Source organism: Vidua macroura, chromosome 1 (genome assembly GCF_024509145.1).
Source record: "Vidua macroura isolate BioBank_ID:100142 chromosome 1, ASM2450914v1, whole genome shotgun sequence".
NCBI classification, from domain to species: Eukaryota; Metazoa; Chordata; class Aves; order Passeriformes; family Viduidae; genus Vidua; species Vidua macroura.
Window position 1 is genome coordinate 54,041,528 of NC_071571.1, and position 22,412 is coordinate 54,063,939.

General features: G+C 52.6%; 1 long non-coding RNA gene across 1 annotated transcript; it reads right to left on the minus strand.

The window, feature by feature from the left end:
- Positions 1-17,327: 17,327 nt before the first annotated feature.
- On the minus strand, positions 17,328-20,805 carry LOC128810341 (uncharacterized). The gene is made up of 3 exons (XR_008438022.1): positions 20,486-20,805; positions 17,705-17,869; positions 17,328-17,347 (listed from the first exon to the last, which is right to left on the minus strand). It is a non-coding gene; the product is annotated as an uncharacterized LOC128810341 (long non-coding RNA).
- Positions 20,806-22,412: the final 1,607 nt, after the last annotated feature.

Here is a 22,412-nt window from a genome sequence, read left to right on the forward strand (position 1 = left end):
CTTGGAAATTCTTGCTGCTCTCCAGAGGCTCCGAGATGCAGAGAACACGGTGGCAGCTGCTGAAAAGAAGGGCAACTGTGAGCTGGTCAAGAAGCAAGAACCTAGGCAGCTGCCTGGGCTTGGCAAGGAGCAGCTGCTGGATTCTTGCAATTGCCTTCAGTGCGCACAGAAGCCCGCTGCTCTGCTGCTTGGTTTTTCGCCTTCAGTCAATTACACACTGCTGAAGCTGAGGCAGGCTGTTCAGCTTTGCTGCTTTTCAGCATCTCAGCTGCCCTTCTGCTCTGTGACAGCTCTCGCGGTTTCTTGCCTTCGCCAGACTGCAAAGTGCCCGCTACTACCCAGAGCTGGGCAGGAGTGGGCAGAGAGACGGCCATCTGCCAGCAGGTTGCAGCTTGCCCAGGAAAATGCAGTGTCCTTGGAATGTGCAGCAAATCTTATTTCCTGGCAAGGTCGGGCTAAGTGAGCAGTGCTGGGAGACTTTCTCCTTGAGAACTGGAGCGGAAAAGCTTTTCGCTAAGATGTAGGTGACTAGAGAGGCAGAATACGGAGCTCCGGAGCTGGCCGAAAGCAAGTGTCGCTTGCCGGCGTCTTTCGGCAAAAGCGGCTCTCCGGAGCGCACCGCTGCCGCTCCAGTCATCTGGGCGCGAAATAGCCGCTTCTTGGCCTCCGGCAGCCGGAGATCGCGGTAGCTTGCAAGAGGCGAAGGACGAAGCCGCGAAGAAGCCGGCTTGTGTGCGAAGCTCGCAGACAGCTGCAGGACGGTGGCTGCTGCTCTCCTGCCTGTTGAATTCACTTTTGGCGTGCCAAAAGAAGGTATTCCAGGACAACTTTGCTGGATTTTGACGTAGTCCTCATGCATCCCTCCTTGCAAAGTCCTGCTGCTCTCCAGAGGCTCCGAGACGCAGAGGACACGGTGGCAGCTGCTGAAAAGAAGGGCAACTGTGAGTTGGTCAAGAAGCAAGACCCTAGGCAGCTGCCTGGGCTTGGCAAGGAGCAGCTGCTGGATTCTTGCATTTGCCTTCAGTGCGCACAGAAGCCCGCTGCTCTGCTGCTTGGTTTTTCGCCTTCAGTCAATTACACACTGCTGAAGCTGAGGCTTTGCTGCTTTTCAGCATCTCAGCTGCCCTTCTGCTCTGTGACAGCTCTCGCGGTTTCTTGCCTTCGCCAGACTGCAACGTGCCCGCTACTACCCAGAGCTGGGCAGGAGTGGGCAGAGAGCACGGCCATCTGCCAGCAGGTTGCAGCTTGCCCAGGAAAATGCAGTGTCCTTGGAATGTGCAGCAAATCTTATTTCCTGGCAAGGTCGGGCTAAGTGAGCAGTGCTGGGAGACTTTCTCCTTGAGAACTGGAGCGGAAAAGCTTTTCGCTAAGATGTAGGCGACTCGAGAGGCAGAATACGCAGCTCCGGAGCTGGCCGAAAGCAAGTGCCGCTTCCCGGCGTCTTTCGGCAAAAGCGGCTCTCCGGAGTGCACCGCTGCCGCTCCAGTCATCTGGGCGCGAAGTAGCCGCTTCTTGGCCTCCGGCAGCCGGAGATCGCGGTAGCTTGCAAGAGGCGAAGGACGAAGCCGCGAAGAAGCCGGCTTGTGTGCGAAGCTCGCAGACTGCTGCAGGACGGTGGCTGCTGCTCTCCTGCCTGTTGAATTCACTTTTGGCGTGCCAAAAGAAGGTATTCCAGGACAACTTTCCTGGATTTTGACGTAGTCCTCATGCATCCCTTATTGGAAATTCTTGCTGCTCTCCAGAGGCTCCGAGATGCAGAGAACACGGTGGCAGCTGCTGAAAAGAAGGGCAACTGTGAGTTGGTCAAGAAGGAAGACTCTAGGCAGCTGCCTGGGCTTGGCAAGGAGCAGCTGCTGGATTCTTGCATTTGCCTTCAGTGCGCACAGAAGGCCGCTGCTCTGCTGCTTGGTTTTTCGCCTTCAGTCAATTACACACTGCTGAAGCTGAGGCAGGCTGTTCAGCTTTGCTGCTTTTCAGCATCTCAGCTGCCCTTCTGCTCTGTGACAGCTCTCGCGGTTTCTTGCCTTCGCCAGACTGCAACGTGCCCGCTACTACCCAGAGCTGGGCAGGAGTGGGCAGAGAGCACGGCCACCTGTCAGCAGGTTGCAGCTTGCCCAGGAAAGTGCAGTGTCCTTGGAATGTGCAGCAAATCTTATTTCCTGGCAAGGTCGGGCTAAGTGAGCAGTGCTGGGAGACTTTCTCCTTGAGAACTGGAGCGGAAAAGCTTTTCGCTAAGATGTAGGCGACTCGAGAGGCAGAATACGCAGCTCCGGAGCTGGCCGAAAGCAAGTGCCGCTTGCCGGCGTCTTTCGGCAAAAGCGGCTCTCCGGAGCGCACCGCTGCCGCTCCAGTCATCTGGGCGCGAAGTAGCCGCTTCTTGGCCTCCGGCAGCCGGAGATCGCGGTAGCTTGCAAGAGGCGAAGGACGAAGCCGCGAAGAAGCCGGCTTGTGTGCGAAGCTCGCAGACAGCTGCAGGACGGTGGCTGCTGCTCTCCTGCCTGTTGAATTCACTTTTGGCGTGCCAAAAGAAGGTATTCCAGGACAACTTTGCTGGATTTTGACGTAGTCCTCATGCATCCCTCCTTGCAAAGTCCTGCTGCTCTCCAGAGGCTCCGAGACGCAGAGGACACGGTGGCAGCTGCTGAAAAGAAGGGCAACTGTGAGTTGGTCAAGAAGCAAGACCCTAGGCAGCTGCCTGGGCTTGGCAAGGAGCAGCTGCTGGATTCTCGCAATTGCCTTCAGTGCGCACAGAAGCCCGCTGCTCTGCTGCTTGGTTTTTCGCCTTCAGTCAATTACACACTGCTGAAGCTGAGGCAGGCTGTTCAGCTTTGCTGCTTTTCAGCATCTCAGCTGCCCTTCTGCTCTGTGACAGCTCTCGCGGTTTCTTGCCTTCGCCAGACTGCAACGTGCCCGCTACTACCCAGAGCTGGGCAGGAGTGGGCAGAGAGCACGGCCATCTGCCAGCAGGTTGCAGCTTGCCCAGGAAAATGCAGTGTCCTTGGAATGTGCAGCAAATCTTATTTCCTGGCAAGGTCGGGCTAAGTGAGCAGTGCTGGTACACTTTCTCCTTGAGAACTGGAGCGGAAAAGCTTTTCGCTAAGATGTAGGTGACTAGAGAGGCAGAATACGCAGCTCCGGAGCTGGCCGAAAGCAAGTGCCGCTTGCCGGCGTCTTTCGGCAAGAGCGGCTCTCTGGAGCGCACCGCTGCCGCTCCAGTGATCTCTGCGCGAAGTAGACGCTTCTTGGCCTCCGGCAGCAGGAGATCGCGGTAGCTTGCAAGAGGCGAAGAACGAAGCCGCGAAGAAGCCGGCTTGTGTGCGAAGCTCGCAGACAGCTGCAGGACGGTGGCTGCTGCTCTCCTGCCTGTTGAATTCACTTTTGGCGTGCCAATGGAAGGTATTCCATGACAACTTTCCTGGATTTTGACGTAGTCCTCATGCATCCCTTATTGGAAATTCTTGCTGCTCTCCAGAGGCTCCGAGATGCAGAGAACACGGTGGCAGCTGCTGAAAAGAAGGGCAACTGTGAGTTGGTCAAGAAGGAAGAACATAGGCAGCTGCCTGGGCTTGGCAAGGAGCAGCTGCTGGATTCTCGCAATTGCCTTCAGTGCGCACAGAAGCCCGCTGCTCTGCTGCTTGGTTTTTCGCCTTCAGTCAATTACACACTGCTGAAGCTGAGGCAGGCTGTTCAGCTTTGCTGCTTTTCAGCATCTCATCTGCCCTTCTGCTCTGTGACAGCTCTCGCGGTTTCTTGCCTTCGCCAGACTGCAACGTGCCCGCTACTACCCAGAGCTGGGCAGGAGTGGGCAGAGAGCACGGCCATCTGCCAGCAGTTTGCAGCTTGCCCAGGAAAGTGCAGTGTCCTTGGAATGTGCAGCAAATCTTATTTCCTGGCAAGGTCAGGCTAAGTGAGCAGTGCTGGGAGACTTTCTCCTTGAGAACTGGAGCGGAAAAGCTTTTCGCTAAGATGTAGGTGACTAGAGAGGCAGAATACGCAGCTCCGGAGCTGGCCGAAAGCAAGTGCCGCTTGCCGGCGTCTTTCGGCAGAAGCGGCTCTACGGAGCGCACCGCTGCCGCTCCAGTGATCTCTGCGCGAAGTAGCCGCTTCTTGTCCTCCGGCAGCCGGAGATCGCGGTAGCTTGCAAGAGGCGAAGAACGAAGCCGCGAAGAAGCCGGCTTGTGTGCGAAGCTCGCAGACAGCTGCAGGACGGTGGCTGCTGCTCTCCTGCCTGTTGAATTCACTTTTGGCATGCCAATGGAAGGTATTCCAGGACAACATTCCTGGGTTCTGACGTAGTCGTCTTGCATCCCTCCTTGGAAATTCTTGCTGCTCTCCAGAGGCTCCGAGATGCAGAGAACACGGTGGCAGCTGCTGAAAAGAAGGGCAACTGTGAGCTGGTCAAGAAGCAAGAACCTAGGCAGCTGCCTGGGCTTGGCAAGGAGCAGCTGCTGGATTCTTGCATTTGCCTTCAGTGCGCACAGAAGGCCGCTGCTCTGCTGCTTGGTTTTTCGCCTTCAGTCAATTACACACTGCTGAAGCTGAGGCAGGCCGTTCAGCTTTGCTGCTTTTCAGCATCTCAGCTGCCCTTCTGCTCTGTGACAGCTCTCGAGGTTTCTTGCCTTCGCCAGACTGCAAAGTGCCCGCTACTACCCAGAGCTGGGCAGGAGTGGGCAGAGAGCACGGCCATCTGCCAGCAGGTTGCAGCTTGCCCAGGAAAATGCAGTGTCCTTGGAATGTGCAGCAAATCTTATTTCCTGGCAAGGTCGGGCTAAGTGAGCAGTGCTGGTACACTTTCTCCTTGAGAACTGGAGCGGAAAAGCTTTTCGCTAAGATGTAGGTGACTAGAGAGGCAGAATACGGAGCTCCGGAGCTGGCCGAAAGCAAGTGTCGCTTGCCGGCGTCTTTCGGCAAAAGCGGCTCTCCGGAGCGCACCGCTGCCGCTCCAGTCATCTGGGTGCGAAATAGCCGCTTCTTCGCCTTCGGCAGCCGGAGATCGCGGTAGCTTGCAAGAGGCGAAGGACGAAGCCGCGAAGAAGCCGGCTTGTGTGCGAAGCTCGCAGACTGCTGCAGGACGGTGGCTGCTGCTCTCCTGCCTGTTGAATTCACTTTTGGCGTGCCAAAAGAAGGTATTCCAGGACAACTTTCCTGGATTTTGACGTAGTCCTCATGCATCCCTCCTTGGAAATTCTTGCTGCTCTCCAGAGGCTCCGAGATGCAGAGAACACGGTGGCAGCTGCTGAAAAGAAGGTCAACTGTGAGTTGGTCAAGAAGGAAGAACATAGGCAGCTGCCTGGGCTTTGCAAGAAGTAGCTGCTGGATTCTTGCAATTGCCTTCAGTGCGCACAGAAGCCCGCTGCTCTGCTGCTTGGTTTTTCGCCTTCAGTCAATTACACACTGCTGAAGCTGAGGCAGGCTGTTCAGCTTTGCTGCTTTTCAGCATCTCATCTGCCCTTCTGCTCTGTGACAGCTCTCGCGGTTTCTTGCCTTCGCCAGACTGCAACGTGCCCGCTACTACCCAGAGCTGGGCAGGAGTGGACAGAGAGCACGGCCATCTGTCAGCAGGTTGCAGCTTGCCCAGGAAAGTGCAGTGTCCTTGGAATGTGCAGCAAATCTTATTTCCTGGCAAGGTCGGGCTAAGTGAGCAGTGCTGGGAGACTTTCTCCTTGAGAACTGGAGCGGAAAAGCTTTTCGCTAAGATGTAGGCGACTAGAGAGGCAGAATACGCAGCTCCGCAGCTGGCCGAAAGCAAGTGCCGCTTGCCGGCGTCTTTCGGCAAAAGCGGCTCTCCGGAGCGCACCGCTGCCGCTCCAGTGATCTCTGCGCGAAGTAGCCGCTTCTTGTCCTCCGGCAGCCGGAGATCGCGGTAGCTTGCAAGAGGCGAAGGACGAAGCCGCGAAGAAGCCGGCTTGTGTGCGAAGCTCGCAGACAGCTGCAGGACGGTGGCTGCTGCTCTCCTGCCTGTTGAATTCACTTTTGGCGTGCGAAAAGAAGGTATTCCAGGACAACTTTCCTGGATTTTGACGTAGTCCTCATGCATCCCTCCTTACAAAGTCCTGCTGCTCTCCAGAGGCTCCGAGACGCAGAGAACACGGTGGCATCTGCTGAAAAGAAGGGCAACTGTGAGTTGGTCAAGAAGCAAGACCCTAGGCAGCAGCCTGGGCTTGGCAAGGAGCAGCTGCTGGATTCTGGCATTTGCCTTCAGTGCGCACAGAAGCCCGCTGCTCTGCTGCTTGGTTTTTCGCCTTCAGTCAATTACACACTGCTGAAGCTGAGGCAGGCTGTTCAGCTTTGCTGCTTTTCAGCATCTCAGCTGCCCTTCTGCTCTGTGACAGCTCTCGAGGCTTCTTGCCTTCGCCAGACTGCAATGTGCCCGCTACTACCCAGAGCTGGGCAGGAGTGGGCAGAGAGCACGGCCATCTGTCAGCAGGTTGCAGCTTGCCCAGGAAAGTGCAGTGTCCTTGGAATGTGCAGCAAATCTTATTTCCTGGCAAGGTCGGGCTAAGTGAGCAGTGCTGGGAGACTTTCTCCTTGAGAACTGGAGTGGAAAAGCTTTTCGCTAAGATGTAGATGACTAGAGAGGCAGAATACGCAGCTCCGGAGCTGGCCGAAAGCACGTGCCGCTTGCCGGCGTCTTTCGGCAAAAGCGGCTCTCCGGAGCGCACTGCTGCCGCTCCAGTCATCTGGGCGCGAAGTAGCCGCTTCTTGTCCTCCGGCAGCCGGAGATCGCGGTAGCTTGCAAGAGGCGAAGAATGAAGCCGCGAAGAAGCCGGCTTGTGTGTGAAGCTCGCAGACTGCTGCAGGACGGTGGCTGCTGCTCTCCTGCCTGTTGAATTCACTTTTGGCGTGCCAAAAGAAGGTATTCCAGGACTACTTTCCTGGATTTTGACGTAGTCCTCATGCATCCCTCCTTGCAAAGTCCTGCTGCTCTCCAGAGGCTCCGAGATGCAGTGAACACGGTGGCAGCTGCTGAAAAGAAGGGCAACTGTGAGTTGGTCAAGAAGCAAGAACCTAGGCAGCTGACTGGGCTTGGCAAGGAGCAGCTGCTGGATTCTTGCATTTGCCTTCAGTGCGCACAGAAACCCGCTGCTCTGCTGCTTGGTTTTTCGCCTTCAGTCAATTACACACTGCTGAAGCTGAGGCAGGCTGTTCAGCTTTGCTGCTTTTCAGCATCTCAGCTGCCCTTCTGCTCTGTGACAGCTTTCGCGGTTTCTTGCCTTCGCCAGACTGCAACGTGCCCGCTACTACCCAGACCTGGGCAGGAGTGGGCAGAGAGCACGGCCATCTGCCAGGAGGTTGCAGCTTGCCCAGGAAAATGCAGTGTCCTTGGAATGTGCAGCAAATCTTATTTCCTGGCAAGGTCGGGCTAAGTGAGCAGTGCTGGGAGACTTTCTCCTTGAGAACTGGAGCGGAAAAGCTTTTCGCTAAGATGTAGGTGACTCGAGAGGCAGAATACGCAGCTCCGGAGCTGGCCGAAAGCAAGTGCCGCTTGCCGGCGTCTTTCGGCAAAAGCGGCTCTCCGGAGCGCACCGCTGCTGCTCCAGTCATCTGGGCGCGAAGTAGCCGCTTCTTGTCCTCCGGCAGCCGGAGATCGCGGTAGCTTGCAAGAGGCGAAGGACGAAGCCGCGAAGAAGCCGGCTTGTGTGCGAAGCTCGCAGACAGCTGCAGGACGGTGGCTGCTGCTCTCCTGCCTGTTGAATGCAGGAATTTTGCATGCCAATGGAAGGTGTTCCAGGACAACTTTCCTGGATTCTGACGTAGGCGTCATGCATTCCTTATTGGAAATTCTTGCTGCTCCTCAGAGGCTCTGAGATGCAGAGGACACGGTGGCAGCTGCTGAAAAGAAGGGCAACTCTGAGTTGGTCAAGAAGGAAGAACATAGGCAGCTGCCTGGGCTTGGCAAGGAGCAGCTGCTGGATTCTCGCAATTGCCTTCAGTGCACACAGAAGCCCGCTGCTCTGCTGCTTGGTTTTTCGCCTTCAGTCAATTACACACTGCTGAAGCTGAGGCAGGCTGTTCAGCTTTGCTGCTTTTCAGCATCTCAGCTGCCCTTCTGTTCTGTGACAGCTCTCCAGGTTTCTTGCCTTCGCCAGACTGCAACGTGCCCGCTACTACCCAGATCTGGGCAGGAGTGGGCAGAGAGCACGGCCATCTGTCAGCAGGTTGCAGCTTGCCCAGGAAAATGCAGTGTCCTTGGAATGTGCAGCAAATCTTATTTCCTGGCAAGGTCGGGCTAAGTGAGCAGTGCTGGTACACTTTCTCCTTGAGAATTGGAGCGGAAAAGCTTTTCGCTAAGATGTAGGCGACTAGAGAGGCAGAATACGCAGCTCCGGAGCTGGCCGAAAGCAAGTGCCGCTTGCCGGCGTCTTTCGGCAGAAGCGGCTCTCCGGAGCGCACCGCTGCCGCTCTAGTCATCTGGGCGCAAAGTAGCCGCTTCCTGTCCTCCGGCAGCCAGAGATCGCGGTAGCTTGCAAGAGGCGAAGGACGAAGCCGCGAAGAAGCCGGCTTGTGTGCGAAGCTCGCAGACTGCTGCAGGACGGTGGCTGCTGCTCTCCTGCCTGTTGAATTCACTTTTGGCATGCCAATGGAAGGTGTTCCAGGACAACCTTCCTGGGTTCTGACGTAGTCGTCATGCATCCCTCCTTGGAAATTCTTGCTGCTCCCCAGAGGCCCCGAAATGCAGAGGACACGGTGGCAGCTGCTGAAAAGAAGGGCAACTGTGAGTTGGTCAAGGAGGAAGAACCTAGGCAGCTGACTGGGCTTGGCAAGGAGCAGCTGCTGGATTCTCGCAATTGCCTTCAGTGCGCACAGAAGCCCGCTGCTCTGCTGCTTGGTTTTTCGCCTTGAGTCATTTACACACTGCTGAAGCTGTGGCAGGCTGTTCAGCTTTGCTGCTTTTCAGCATCTCAGCTGCCCTTCTGCTCTGTGACAGCTCTCGCGGTTTCTTGCCTTCGCCAGGCTGCAACATGCCCGCTACTACCCAGAGCTGGGCAGGAGTGGGCAGAGAGCACGGCCATCTGCCAGCAGGTTGCAGCTTGCCCAGGAAAATGCAGTGTCCTTGGAATGTGCAGCAAATCTTATTTCCTGGCAAGGTTGGGCTAAGTGAGCAGTGCTGGTACACTTTCTCCTTGAGAACTGGAGCGGAAAAGCTTTTCGCTAAGATGTAGGCGACTAGAGAGGCAGAATACGCAGCTCCGGAGCTGGCCGAAAGCAAGTGCCACTTGCCGGCGTCTTTCGGCAGAAGCGGCTCTCCGGAGCGCACCGCTGCCGCTCCAGTGATCTCTGCGCGAAGTAGCCGCTTCTTGGCCTCTGGCAGCCGGAGATCGCGGTAGCTTGCAAGAGGCGAAGGACGAAGCCGCGAAGAAGCCGGCTTGTGTGCGAAGCTCGCAGACAGCTGCAGGACGGTGGCTGCTGCTCTCCTGCCTCTTGAATTCACTTTTGGCATGCCAATGGAAGCTGTTCTAGGACAACTTTCCTGGGTTCTGACGTAGTCGTCATGCATCCCTCCTTGGAAATTCTTGTTGCTCTCCAGAGGCTCCGAGACGCAGAGGACACGGTGGCAGCTGCTGAAAAGAAGGGCAACTCTGAGTTGGTCAAGAAGCAAGACCCTAGGCAGCTGACTGGGCTTGGCAAGGAGCAGCTGATGGATTCTCGCAATTGCCTTCAGTGCGCACAGAAGCCCGCTGCTCTGCTGCTTGGTTTTTCGCCTTCAGTCAATTACACACTGCTGAAGCTGAGGCAAGCTGTTCAGCTTTGCTGCTTTTCAGCATCTCAGCTGCCCTTCTGCTCTGTGACAGCTCTCGAGGTTTCTTGCCTTCGCCAGACTGCAACGTGCCCGCTACTACCCAGAGCTGGGCAGGAGTGGGCAGATAGCACGGCCATCTGCCAGCAGGTTGCAGCTTGCCCAGGAAAATGCAGTGTCCTTGGAATGTGCAGCAAATCTTATTTCCTGGCAAGGTCGGGCTAAGTGAGCAGTGCTGGGAGACTTTCTCCTTGAGAACTGGAGCGGAAAAGCTTTTCGCTAAGATGTAGGCGACTAGAGAGGCAGAATACGCAGCTCCGGAGCTGGCCGAAAGCAAGTGCCGCTTGCCGGCGTCTTTCGGCAGAAGCGGCTCTCCGGAGCGCACCGCTGCTGCTCCAGTGGTCTCTGCGCGAAGTAGACGCTTCTTGGCCTCCGGCAGCAGGAGATCGCGGTAGCTTGCAAGAGGCGAAGGACGAAGCCGCGAAGAAGCCGGCTTGTGTGCGAAGCTCGCAGACAGCTGCAGGACGGTGGCTGCTGCTCTCCTGCCTCTTGAATTCACTTTTGGCATGACAATGGAAGGTGTTCCAGGACAACTTTCTTGGGTTTTGACATAGTCGTCATGCATCCCACCTTGGAAATTCTTGTTGCTCTCCAGAGGCTCCGAGTTGCAGAGAACACGGTGGCAGCTGCTGAAAAGAAGGGCAACTGTGAGTTGGTCAAGAAGCAAGACCCTAGGCAGCTGCCTGGGCTTGGCAAGGAGCAGCTGCTGGATTCTTGCATTTGCCTTCAGTGCGCACAGAAGCCCGCTGCTCTGCTGCTTGGTTTTTCGCCTTCAGTCAATTACACACTGCTGAAGCTGAGGCTTTGCTGCTTTTCAGCATCTCAGCTGCCCTTCTGCTCTGTGACAGCTCTCGCGGTTTCTTGCCTTCGCCAGACTGCAATGTGCCCGCTACTACCCAGAGCTGGGCAGGAGTGGGCAGAGAGCACGGCCATCTGCCAGCAGGTTGCAGCTTGCCCAGGAAAATGCAGTGTCCTTGGAATGTGCAGCAAATCTTATTTCCTGGCAAGGTCGGGCTAAGTGAGCAGTGCTGGGAGACTTTCTCCTTGAGAACTGGAGCGGAAAAGCTTTTCGCTAAGATGTAGGCGACTCGAGAGGCAGAATACGCAGCTCCGGAGCTGGCCGAAAGCAAGTGCCGCTTGCCGGCGTCTTTCGGCAAAAGCGGCTCTCCGGAGCGCACCGCTGCCGCTCCAGTCATCTGGGCGCGAAGTAGCCGCTTCTTGGCCTCCGGCAGCCGGAGATCGCGGTAGCTTGCAAGAGGCGAAGGACGAAGCCGCGAAGAAGCCGGCTTGTGTGCGAAGCTCGCAGGCAGCTGCAGGACGGTGGCTGCTGCTCTCCTGCCTGTTGAATTCACTTTTGGCGTGCCAAAAGAAGGTATTCCAGGACAACTTTGCTGGATTTTGACGTAGTCCTCATGCATCCCTCCTTGCAAAGTCCTGCTGCTCTCCAGAGGCTCCGAGACGCAGAGGACACGGTGGCAGCTGCTGAAAAGAAGGGCAACTGTGAGTTGGTCAAGAAGCAAGACCCTAGGCAGCTGCCTGGGCTTGGCAAGGAGCAGCTGCTGGATTCTCGCAATTGCCTTCAGTGCGCACAGAAGCCCGCTGCTCTGCTGCTTGGTTTTTCGCCTTCAGTCAATTACACACTGCTGAAGCTGAGGCAGGCTGTTCAGCTTTGCTGCTTTTCAGCATCTCATCTGCCCTTCTGCTCTGTGACAGCTCTCGCGGTTTCTTGCCTTCGCCAGACTGCAACGTGCCCGCTACTACCCAGAGCTGGGCAGGAGTGGGCAGAGAGCACGGCCATCTGCCAGCAGTTTGCAGCTTGCCCAGGAAAGTGCAGTGTCCTTGGAATGTGCAGCAAATCTTATTTCCTGGCAAGGTCAGGCTAAGTGAGCAGTGCTGGGAGACTTTCTCCTTGAGAACTGGAGCGGAAAAGCTTTTCGCTAAGATGTAGGTGACTAGAGAGGCAGAATACGCAGCTCCGGAGCTGGCCGAAAGCAAGTGCCGCTTGCCGGCGTCTTTCGGCAGAAGCGGCTCTACGGAGCGCACCGCTGCCGCTCCAGTGATCTCTGCGCGAAGTAGCCGCTTCTTGTCCTCCGGCAGCCGGAGATCGCGGTAGCTTGCAAGAGGCGAAGAACGAAGCCGCGAAGAAGCCGGCTTGTGTGCGAAGCTCGCAGACAGCTGCAGGACGGTGGCTGCTGCTCTCCTGCCTGTTGAATTCACTTTTGGCATGCCAATGGAAGGTATTCCAGGACAACATTCCTGGGTTCTGACGTAGTCGTCTTGCATCCCTCCTTGGAAATTCTTGCTGCTCTCCAGAGGCTCCGAGATGCAGAGAACACGGTGGCAGCTGCTGAAAAGAAGGGCAACTGTGAGCTGGTCAAGAAGCAAGACCCTAGGCAGCTGCCTGGGCTTGGCAAGGAGCAGCTGCTGGATTCTTGCATTTGCCTTCAGTGCGCACAGAAGGCCGCTGCTCTGCTGCTTGGTTTTTCGCCTTCAGTCAATTACACACTGCTGAAGCTGAGGCAGGCCGTTCAGCTTTGCTGCTTTTCAGCATCTCAGCTGCCCTTCTGCTCTGTGACAGCTCTCGAGGTTTCTTGCCTTCGCCAGACTGCAAAGTGCCCGCTACTACCCAGAGCTGGGCAGGAGTGGGCAGAGAGCACGGCCATCTGCCAGCAGGTTGCAGCTTGCCCAGGAAAATGCAGTGTCCTTGGAATGTGCAGCAAATCTTATTTCCTGGCAAGGTCGGGCTAAGTGAGCAGTGCTGGTACACTTTCTCCTTGAGAACTGGAGCGGAAAAGCTTTTCGCTAAGATGTAGGTGACTAGAGAGGCAGAATACGGAGCTCCGGAGCTGGCCGAAAGCAAGTGTCGCTTGCCGGCGTCTTTCGGCAAAAGCGGCTCTCCGGAGCGCACCGCTGCCGCTCCAGTCATCTGGGTGCGAAATAGCCGCTTCTTCGCCTTCGGCAGCCGGAGATCGCGGTAGCTTGCAAGAGGCGAAGGACGAAGCCGCGAAGAAGCCGGCTTGTGTGCGAAGCTCGCAGACTGCTGCAGGACGGTGGCTGCTGCTCTCCTGCCTGTTGAATTCACTTTTGGCGTGCCAAAAGAAGGTATTCCAGGACAACTTTCCTGGATTTTGACGTAGTCCTCATGCATCCCTCCTTGGAAATTCTTGCTGCTCTCCAGAGGCTCCGAGATGCAGAGAACACGGTGGCAGCTGCTGAAAAGAAGGTCAACTGTGAGTTGGTCAAGAAGGAAGAACATAGGCAGCTGCCTGGGCTTTGCAAGGAGTAGCTGCTGGATTCTTGCAATTGCCTTCAGTGCGCACAGAAGCCCGCTGCTCTGCTGCTTGGTTTTTCGCCTTCAGTCAATTACACACTGCTGAAGCTGAGGCAGGCTGTTCAGCTTTGCTGCTTTTCAGCATCTCATCTGCCCTTCTGCTCTGTGACAGCTCTCGCGGTTTCTTGCCTTCGCCAGACTGCAACGTGCCCGCTACTACCCAGAGCTGGGCAGGAGTGGACAGAGAGCACGGCCATCTGTCAGCAGGTTGCAGCTTGCCCAGGAAAGTGCAGTGTCCTTGGAATGTGCAGCAAATCTTATTTCCTGGCAAGGTCGGGCTAAGTGAGCAGTGCTGGTACACTTTCTCCTTGAGAACTGGAGCGGAAAAGCTTTTCGCTAAGATGTAGGCGACTAGAGAGGCAGAATACGCAGCTCCGCAGCTGGCCGAAAGCAAGTGCCGCTTGCCGGCGTCTTTCGGCAAAAGCGGCTCTCCGGAGCGCACCGCTGCCGCTCCAGTGATCTCTGCGCGAAGTAGCCGCTTCTTGTCCTCCGGCAGCCGGAGATCGCGGTAGCTTGCAAGAGGCGAAGGACGAAGCCGCGAAGAAGCCGGCTTGTGTGCGAAGCTCGCAGACAGCTGCAGGACGGTGGCTGCTGCTCTCCTGCCTCTTGAATTCACTTTTGGCATGACAATGGAAGGTGTTCCAGGACAACTTTCTTGGGTTTTGACATAGTCGTCATGCATCCCACCTTGGAAATTCTTGTTGCTCTCCAGAGGCTCCGAGTTGCAGAGAACACGGTGGCATCTGCTGAAAAGAAGGGCAACTGTGAGTTGGTCAAGAAGGAAGTACATAGGCAGCTGCCTGGGCTTGGCAAGGAGCAGCTGCTGGATTCTCGCAATTGCCTTCAGTGCGCACAGAAGGCCGCTGCTCTGCTGCTTGGTTTTTCGCCTTCAGTCAATTACACACTGCTGAAGCTGAGGCAGGCTGTTCAGCTTTGCTGCTTTTCAGCATCTCATCTGCCCTTCTGCTCTGTGACAGCTCTCGAGGCTTCTTGCCTTCGCCAGGCTGCAACGTGCCCGCTAGTACCAAGAACTGGGCAGGAGTGGGCAGAGAGCACGGCCATCTGCCAGGAGGTTGCAGCTTGCCCAGGAAAGTGCAGTGTCCTTGGAATGTGCAGCAAATCTTATTTCCTGGCAAGGTCGGGCTAAGTGAGCAGTGCTGGTACACTTTCTCCTTGAGAACTGGAGCGGAAAAGCTTTTCGCTAAGATGTAGGCGACTAGAGAGGCAGAATACGCAGCTCCGGAGCTGGCCGAAAGCAAATGCCGCTTGCCGGCGTCTTTTGGCAGAAGCGGCGCTCCGGAGAGCACCGCTGCCGCTCCAGTCATCTGTGCGCGAAGGAGCCGCTTCTTGTCCTCCGGCAGCCAGAGATCGCGGTAGCTTGCAAGAGGCGGAGAACGAAGCCGCGAAGAAGCCGGCTTGTGTGCGAAGCTCGCAGACAGCTGCAGGACAGTGGCTGCTGCTCTCGTGCCTGTTGAATTCACTCTTGGCATGCCAATGGAAGGTGTTCCAGCAGAAACTTCCTGAGTTTTGATTTTATTTTTCATGCATCCCTCCTGTGATGGTTCGCTTATTGCGGGGTGTCGTGATGGTTCTTTTCACCGATCCCAAAAGTGGAAAGAGGCAAACAGCTAGGGACTATCAGTTAATCACAACAAATGCACCTTTATTAAGGGCCAAAACAGTAAATGCGATAGTGGGGGTTTCGAAAGGAGATAAAAGGAGAGAGAGAGAGAGAAGAGGGTTATGGGAATAGCTACCAACACAGGCGAGATCCTCAGTGGTCCGGACGATGGGAATCCGTCTGTCGTGTCGGGGGAGTCTCCGAAGTTCTGGTCGACTCGGGGCTCCAGTTATAGTCCACAGAGGAAAGAGCGGGGAACAAGTGTAACAATGAAAGTCCATTGTAATCGCCACGCGGGAACAGGTGAGTCCACAGAAACCATCAAAGCAAGACGAATCCAATGAAGAATAAGTCCATTTGAATTACTGAAGGGAAACAGGTCATGTTATTAGTGGTCAGACCACCAATTTCCCCTCCTCCCTATAGCAGGGGTCTCAGTCTCAGCCCTTGGGAGGAGGGTTCTCATTCTTTCTTTGTCACAGTGGTAACGAGGCAGATGAGGGGTCTTCAATGAAGGACCACGGGAGTCACCCCAAAAGTTCATTTGGCTTAAGAATGGAGATTAGAAGCAGGCCGCGCATCAGGCTGTCCCGTGCTGGGTCCACGTCAGGTCTTTGCCAAGTCCTTGCCAACTCCTTGCCAAGTTCTTACCAGGCTTTGTTCGGAAGAGCCAGCATGACGGTTCAGTGGTTCCACCTGTGCTGTGTCCTGTTCTGAGCCAGAACTGCAGTGGAGGAAGGGATTCTTTCTTGTGGCAATCGGAAGGCAGAATGGAAAATGAGGGGCTTCAGACGGCCTCTTACACCACCCCGTGACTGACGATTGCCCTCGAAAGATCTTCATCAGCAGGGTTCCATGGTGTCATCGTGCAGTCTTCAGGACTCATCAAGTGTTGGCAGCACATTCCAGGGAAAAGGGAAGAGAAAAAGGAAAGGAAAGAGAAAACAGGAAAACTAAAACAATAATTAAATCAGTAATAGTTTTTTAAATAATAATCAATATTAATCAATTAAACAATAAATTGATCAAATAATAAACCAGTATAATCTATATTAAACAGTAAAGTAATAAACCTAGTATAATCGATATTACTCAGTATAATTTTATAATCAAGAAACAAAAATAATTAAAACAGTGATTAAAACAAATCATAAAAGAAAATTATGTAAAACATATCTACCAACCCTATAATCTTCTTGTGTCTACAGTCCTGGGAACATCTATCGTGTAAAGAATGTCGGCCAAGTGGTGTGCATTAATTATAGATGTTAATTTTGTTAGTCGTTTCATCATTCTCCAATTTACAATAAGCAAGATTACTGATAAAACAAAACCAATCATAACTAAAATCCAAAGAACAACAATGGGATGGCACAATTTGTTCAGGATACCAGTGGCGGTGGGTGACCACCCGAAAAGGGTATCCCACCACTTGTGCTCGGCATCACTTTCCACCCTTTCTACAACACGATGTATTTCTTGCACATGATGATGAACAGTTACCAGAGTTTTCTCTCCATTCTCCTTGATTTTTCCTAGGATCTCTATTAGATCTTGATGAAGTAATAATTGCTTTACCAGAGTAAGGTTCATCCCAATGGGAGTAGGCAATAGCTTGTGAATCATCGTGAGATTGGATTCTAAAAGTTCATGTAAGGTAACTGGAGCTACAAAAGAAAAATAACATCCTGCAATTTTAGTAAAGTTGCAAGCACAAAAATTTGAATGATTTTTAGTAGCTACTACTGTACTTTGTATAAACACAGTATCCCAAGCGGTTCTGAAGCAGGCACACCCATTGCCTGTAGATACAAGGACTGTTTCAGAAGTCTGGCTACGATGACTATCAAAATGACAGATATTTTGTTCTGTGTCCAGACAAATATCTTGAGCTACAATTGCATTACCTTGACAGATAAACCCTAGTTGTTCTCAAATGGTACAGGACTCTAAATTGACAGTTTGCCATTTGTCATCAATTTGACGGGCCCATTCCCTATGTTCAGAAGGATAGAAAGTGGGTCCATCATGATTTAATCCTAATGCGATGATAGGGAATATCAAATGCACTGAGGCATTACTTATGGTCAGCAGAAATGCTGGGGTCATAGGTAAAATTCCCTAAATTCCACCGGGATTGGAAATCTCTTTCAAAGTCAGTGGCACTGTCCCAGACTATTTTCCTAATTTCAGTAGGAAAAGTGCCTTCTTCACTTTCTCTTAGAATTGCGGCAGCAACTGACTGCATCCATAATTGAGCCTGGATGCAGCTAAGAGCTAAGGCAACATTGCTTTGCGTGGCATTAAGTGCATCAATTATCAATTTGTGGTCTTTCCTATTTACCTTTTCCCAATTTGCTAGAATGTTTGATAGCAACCACTGATGTGTTCCCAAGGCCGATAAGGACGATTGCAGTGGTTGTTGTATTTTGGTTAAATCTTTAGTCGTGGAAGCCAATTTATTCATTCATACTTCTGAATCAATACTATTTAGGATTGCCAATCCTGTTCCCACAACACCAGTTATGTCTCTTGGCAGCCGGTTTTTAGGAGGGTTCCACTGTCGCAGGCAGGTTGTCCAACCCTGAAAAGAGGTCTGCAAAAAGGGTGAACAAGCGGGTTGTATTTCTGAGATATTGTTTTGCATCAGCAATTTGACTTGTTTAAGAGACCACCATAACAGATTAAACAATATCTGTTGTTGGCCAGTTTTCCTGATTATATATGGTCCAATTTCAAAACTTTTCAGGCTAAGTGTAACCAGTGGTTGGGTGGTAGGTGTCACAACATTAACATCAAGTCCTACTCCAGTATTTGAATCAATACTTTCAACTTAAAAAAAAAAAAAAAAAAAAAGTGCTTCAGTATTTTTGGACCAAAACCAAACTACTTCTACAGTTTGTGTTCATGTGAAATTGTGCCAACAATCCTGTATGCTTGGCTGCGTACAAACCTTTTTGTGCTTAAAGAGATCCTTTCACTTTTTCTGCATGCTACCACAATTAGTTCAGACCACGGCCACTCAGCTGGTTTCTGGCCATGGGGTTGTGGTAGGATGCAGAAAAATATTACCAGTTTTATCATGGATTAGGTGGTCTTCATGTCCCTCGGAGTTCTTCTGAAAAAGTAAACACAACAGAATTCTACTGCCGAGAGGCAGAAAAGTTAGAATGATGGAATTATCCAGCATGTATTTGTCCAATGCTCTTTCCCTAGAGCACCAGAGGCTTCCCATGCATATTTCTTCAGAGGGGGTTTTAGCACAAGTGCTACTAGTCCTATAGTAAGAGAGGTCCACCAGAACAGGTTGGCCAGGGTCATGAGCTGGATTATTAGGATCATTTGGTACAGAGCATAGGAGTCAGTGTAGATGCAGACCAAAGAGGAATTCTGTGTTTCTCGTTGAAAAACACTCCAGACAGCTATCAGCTCCCCAACGTGTACACTACCTTCTCCCTCTGTAATCATTTGCTCACCAGAGGAAAAGTGGTGGGCTTCTGCCCTATATCTCCATACTTTTCCTTCCCCTTTAGCAAAAGCATCAGTAAACCAAGAATTTGCTGATTGTTCGGGGCAGAAAGGAGGGGTTACTTTGATTACAGAGGCAAGTTTGTCCAAGCTCTCCGTTTCTTGGACTGCTAAAGTTCCTTCTGTCATTGAGAAAAAGTTGCAGTAATGTTCAGCCAGAGCATACCATTTTCTAACTGAGGCCCTTTCGGCCACCCCGTCAGGAGGGGAGGTCCCACTAGTGACTGTCTTGATAACCTTGAAGGGGCCTCTCAATACAATTGGTTGTTTTCGTGCAATTTTTTCTACTTCTAGGAAAGCTAAGATAACCATCAACAATCTTTTTTCCCAGGTAGTGTATCTTTTCTCAGCATCTTTGGAACCACGGGAATAAAAACCAACAGGTCTTGTCGGAGCCTCAGGACCCCGCTGCCATATGTGTACTGACAGCCCTGAGGAGGCAAATCCCCATTCCACCTGGAAAGGATCTGTAGGATGGATAGGGCCCAGTGCTTGATGAGCTGCTGCTTCAAAAATCAGCAATTGCAATGCTGACTCCTGAGAAAGACTCCAATCCCATTTCACCCCTTTCCTCAACAAGTCATAAAGGGGAACAAATGGGTCATTCTGGTTACTAGGAAATCTATCTGGTCTTTCTACAAGAGATACAGCTGCTATCGTTTTTGGAAGGAGAATTGCTGTAGGTTTGAGTGATTCTGGAAGCCCACAAATTAAAGGGGTCATTATTTTGGGCTTCACAGGTAATTGCATCAGGGATTCAAAGCCAGGAATTCATTTCTTTTTGTGAGTCATTTGCAGGCAAGCAGCTTTGTGCACATTTTCCAAGAGTTGATCGGGGGTACTAATTCTAGCTATGGGATCTCCCCTTTCCAAGGGCCTTGTTCCCCCGGCCCAAAAAGCTGCACGCTGTGTCAGGGACCATGTGTCACCTTTCTCTCCTGTTGTTAAGAAGACACCATGTCCCCAATACCCACTGGCTTCCTGTTCAGTTAATTGAATTTGATCACCACCAGTGAGGGACACCCGGAAAACATATTCTGTTTCTGATTCATGTGGAGGGTGTCCGTATTCCCTTTTCAGCTTAGCTAGCTCGGTGGCAGTGTTTACTTGTGGTGGTATGTGTTTGGTTGTGATGTGAGGTTGGAGATCATCATCACTGAGATAGTTATACACTGAGATAGTTTTAATCAAGGGTCTCAAGTGATGGCAGCAATGTTCCCCACAATTACTTGCTGCTTCAAGTTCTTGATGAGGATAGATTTGTTTAATGTGAGGAGTTTCCTTCTCCTCAGGCTCTGTAGAGGAATCAGCATGATGTGATTTGTTAACATGTTCCTCTGTTAAGGCAGCTCGCAATGCATAGATCACATTTTTTGCTTCATAGAACTGTTTTTGCAAAATTTCAACTAGATTTTGAAGGGAGTCTATTATAGCATGTTCCTCACTTCTTCGCTCGAAGCGATTTTCTATAGCTGCCGTAAGACAAGCTCCCAAAACTGAGCATAAGATCATTTTCTTTTTGCCCAATTTGAATTTTGGTTCATGTTGTAATGAACACACTCTATCAATAACATGTTCTAAGTTAAACCAAATACTCTGTGCCCATTTTTCTCCTTCCGTAGAAGGTTTGGCATTGTGTTTGGCTAGTAGTGCATAAAATTCAGCTTTAATTTCAAGGCTAAGATTGTCACTCATTTTGGGAAGGGACCAAAACCACGACAGGGAGGTACAAACTTAAGTTCCACAAAACTACACAGCCCTCGCTGTGTCGCCCTTCGCTTCCTGGGGTGGGTGAAAGGACAATAATCTGCCTGGGAGGCTCTGCTTAGTTGCTTCAAGTTGTCCCTTCCTTCCCAGACCGGATACACACAACAACAACAAAACAACAGTGTCTCGCCTTTTGCACTAAGGGATCCTTTATGAATTGCCAAAGACAGTGTGGGTGCCTTTTCAGCTGCAACCCTTCTGTCTAGACAGAAATCCTGTCCGTGACGCCAATTTTAATGTCACGATCCGCTTCTTGCGGGGTGTCGGGATGGTTCTTTTCACCGATCCCAAAAGTGCAAAAAAGGCAAACAACAAGGGACTGTCAGTTAATCATAACAAATGCACCTTTATTAGGGGCCAAAAGAGTAAATGCCATAGTGGGGGATTAGAAAGGAGATAGAAGGATAGAGAGAGAGAAGAGGGGTATGGGAATAGATACCAACACAGGCGAGATCCTCAGTGGTCCGGACGATGGGGATCCGTCTGTCGTGTCGGGGGAGTCTCCGAAGTTCTGGTCGACTCGGGGCTCCAGTTATAGTCCACAGAGGAAAGAGCGGGGAACAAGTGTAACAATGAAAGTCCATTGTAATCGCCACGCGGGAACAGGTGAGTCCACAGAAACCACCAAAGCAAGATGAATCCAATGAAGAATAAGTCCATTAAAATTACTGAAGGGAAACAGGTCATGTCATTAGTGGTCAGACCACCAATTTCCCCTCCTCCCTGTAGTAGGGGTCTCAGTCTCAGCCCTTGGGAGGAGGGTTCTCATTCTTTCTTTGTCACAGTGGTAACGAGGCAGATGAAGGGTCTTCAATGAAGGACCACGGGAGTCACCCCAAAAGTTCGTTCGGCTTAAGAACGGAGATTAGAAGAGAAGCAGGCCGCGCATCAGGCGGTCCCGTGCTGGGTCCATGTCAGGTCTTTGCCAAGTCCTTGCCAACTCCTTGCCAAGTTCTTACCAGGCCTTGTTGGGAAAAGCCAGCGTGACGGTTCAGTGGTTCCACCTGTGCTATGTCCTGTTCTAAGCCGGAACTGCAGTGGGGGAAGGGATTCTTTCTTGTGGCAATCGGAAGGCAGAATGGAAAATGAGAGGCTTCAGACGGCCTCTTACAGCAATGAGCAGCTGCTGGATTCTCGCAATTGCCTTCAGTGCGCACAGAAGCCCGCTGCTCTGCTGCTTGGTTTTTTGCCTTCAGTCAATTGCACACTGCTGAAGCTGAGGCAGGCTGTTCAGCTTTGCTGCTTTTCAGCATCTCAGCTGCCCTTCTGCTCTGTGACAGCTCTCAAGGTTTCTTGCCTTCGCCAGGCTGCAACGTGCCCGCTAGAACCAAGAACAGGGCAGGAGTGGGCAGAGAGCACGGCCATCTGCCAGCAGGTTGCAGCTTGCCCAGGAAAATGCAGTGTCCTTGGAATGTGCAGCAAATTTTATTTCCTGGCAAGGTCGGGCTAAGTGAGCAGTGCTGGGAGACTTTCTCCTTGAGAACTGGAGCGGAAAAGCTTTTCGCTAAGATTCAGATGACTAGAGAGGCAGAACACGGTGCTCCGGAGCTGGCTGAAGGGAAGTGCCGCTTCCCGGCGTCTTTCGGCAGAAGCGGTGCTCCGGAGCGCACCGCTGCCGCTCCAGTCATCTGTGCGCAAAGTAGCCGCTTCTTCGCCTCCGGCAGCCAGAGATCGCGCTAGCTTGCAAGAGGCGAAGAACGAAGAAGCCGCGAAGAAGCCGGCTTGTGTGTGAAGTTCGCAGACTGCTGGATGACGGCGGCTGCCACTCTCCTGCCTGTTGAATTCACTCTCGGCATGCGGCTGGAAGGCGTTCCAGGACAACTTTCCGGGGTTTTTGCGTAGTCCTGATGCATCCCTCCTTGGAAAATCTTGCTCGTCCCCTGAGGCTCCCAGATGCAGGCAACACGATGGCAGCTGCTGAAAAGAAGGGCGGAGGTGAGTTAGTCAAGAAAGAAGAAGATAGGCGGCTGACTGTGCTTGGCAAGGAGCAGCTGCTGGGTTTTTGCAATTGCCTTCAGTGCACACAGAAGCCCGCTGCTCTGCTGCTTGGTTTTTCGCATTCAGTCACTTGCACAGTATTGAAGCTGAGCCAGGCTGTTCAGCTTTGCTGCTTTTCAGCATCTCATCTCCCCTAACACAGCGTGACGGCTCTCGAGGTTTCTTGCCTTCGCCAGGCTGCAACGTGCCCGCTACTACCAAGAGCTGGGCAGGAGCGGGTAGAGAGCACGGCCATCTGCCAGCAGTGTGCAGCTTGCCCAGGAAAGTGCAGTGTCCTTGGAATGTGCAGCAAATCCCATTTCCTGGCAAGATCGGGCTAAGGGAGCAGTGCTGGGAGACTTTGTCCTTGAGAAATGGAGTGGAAAAGC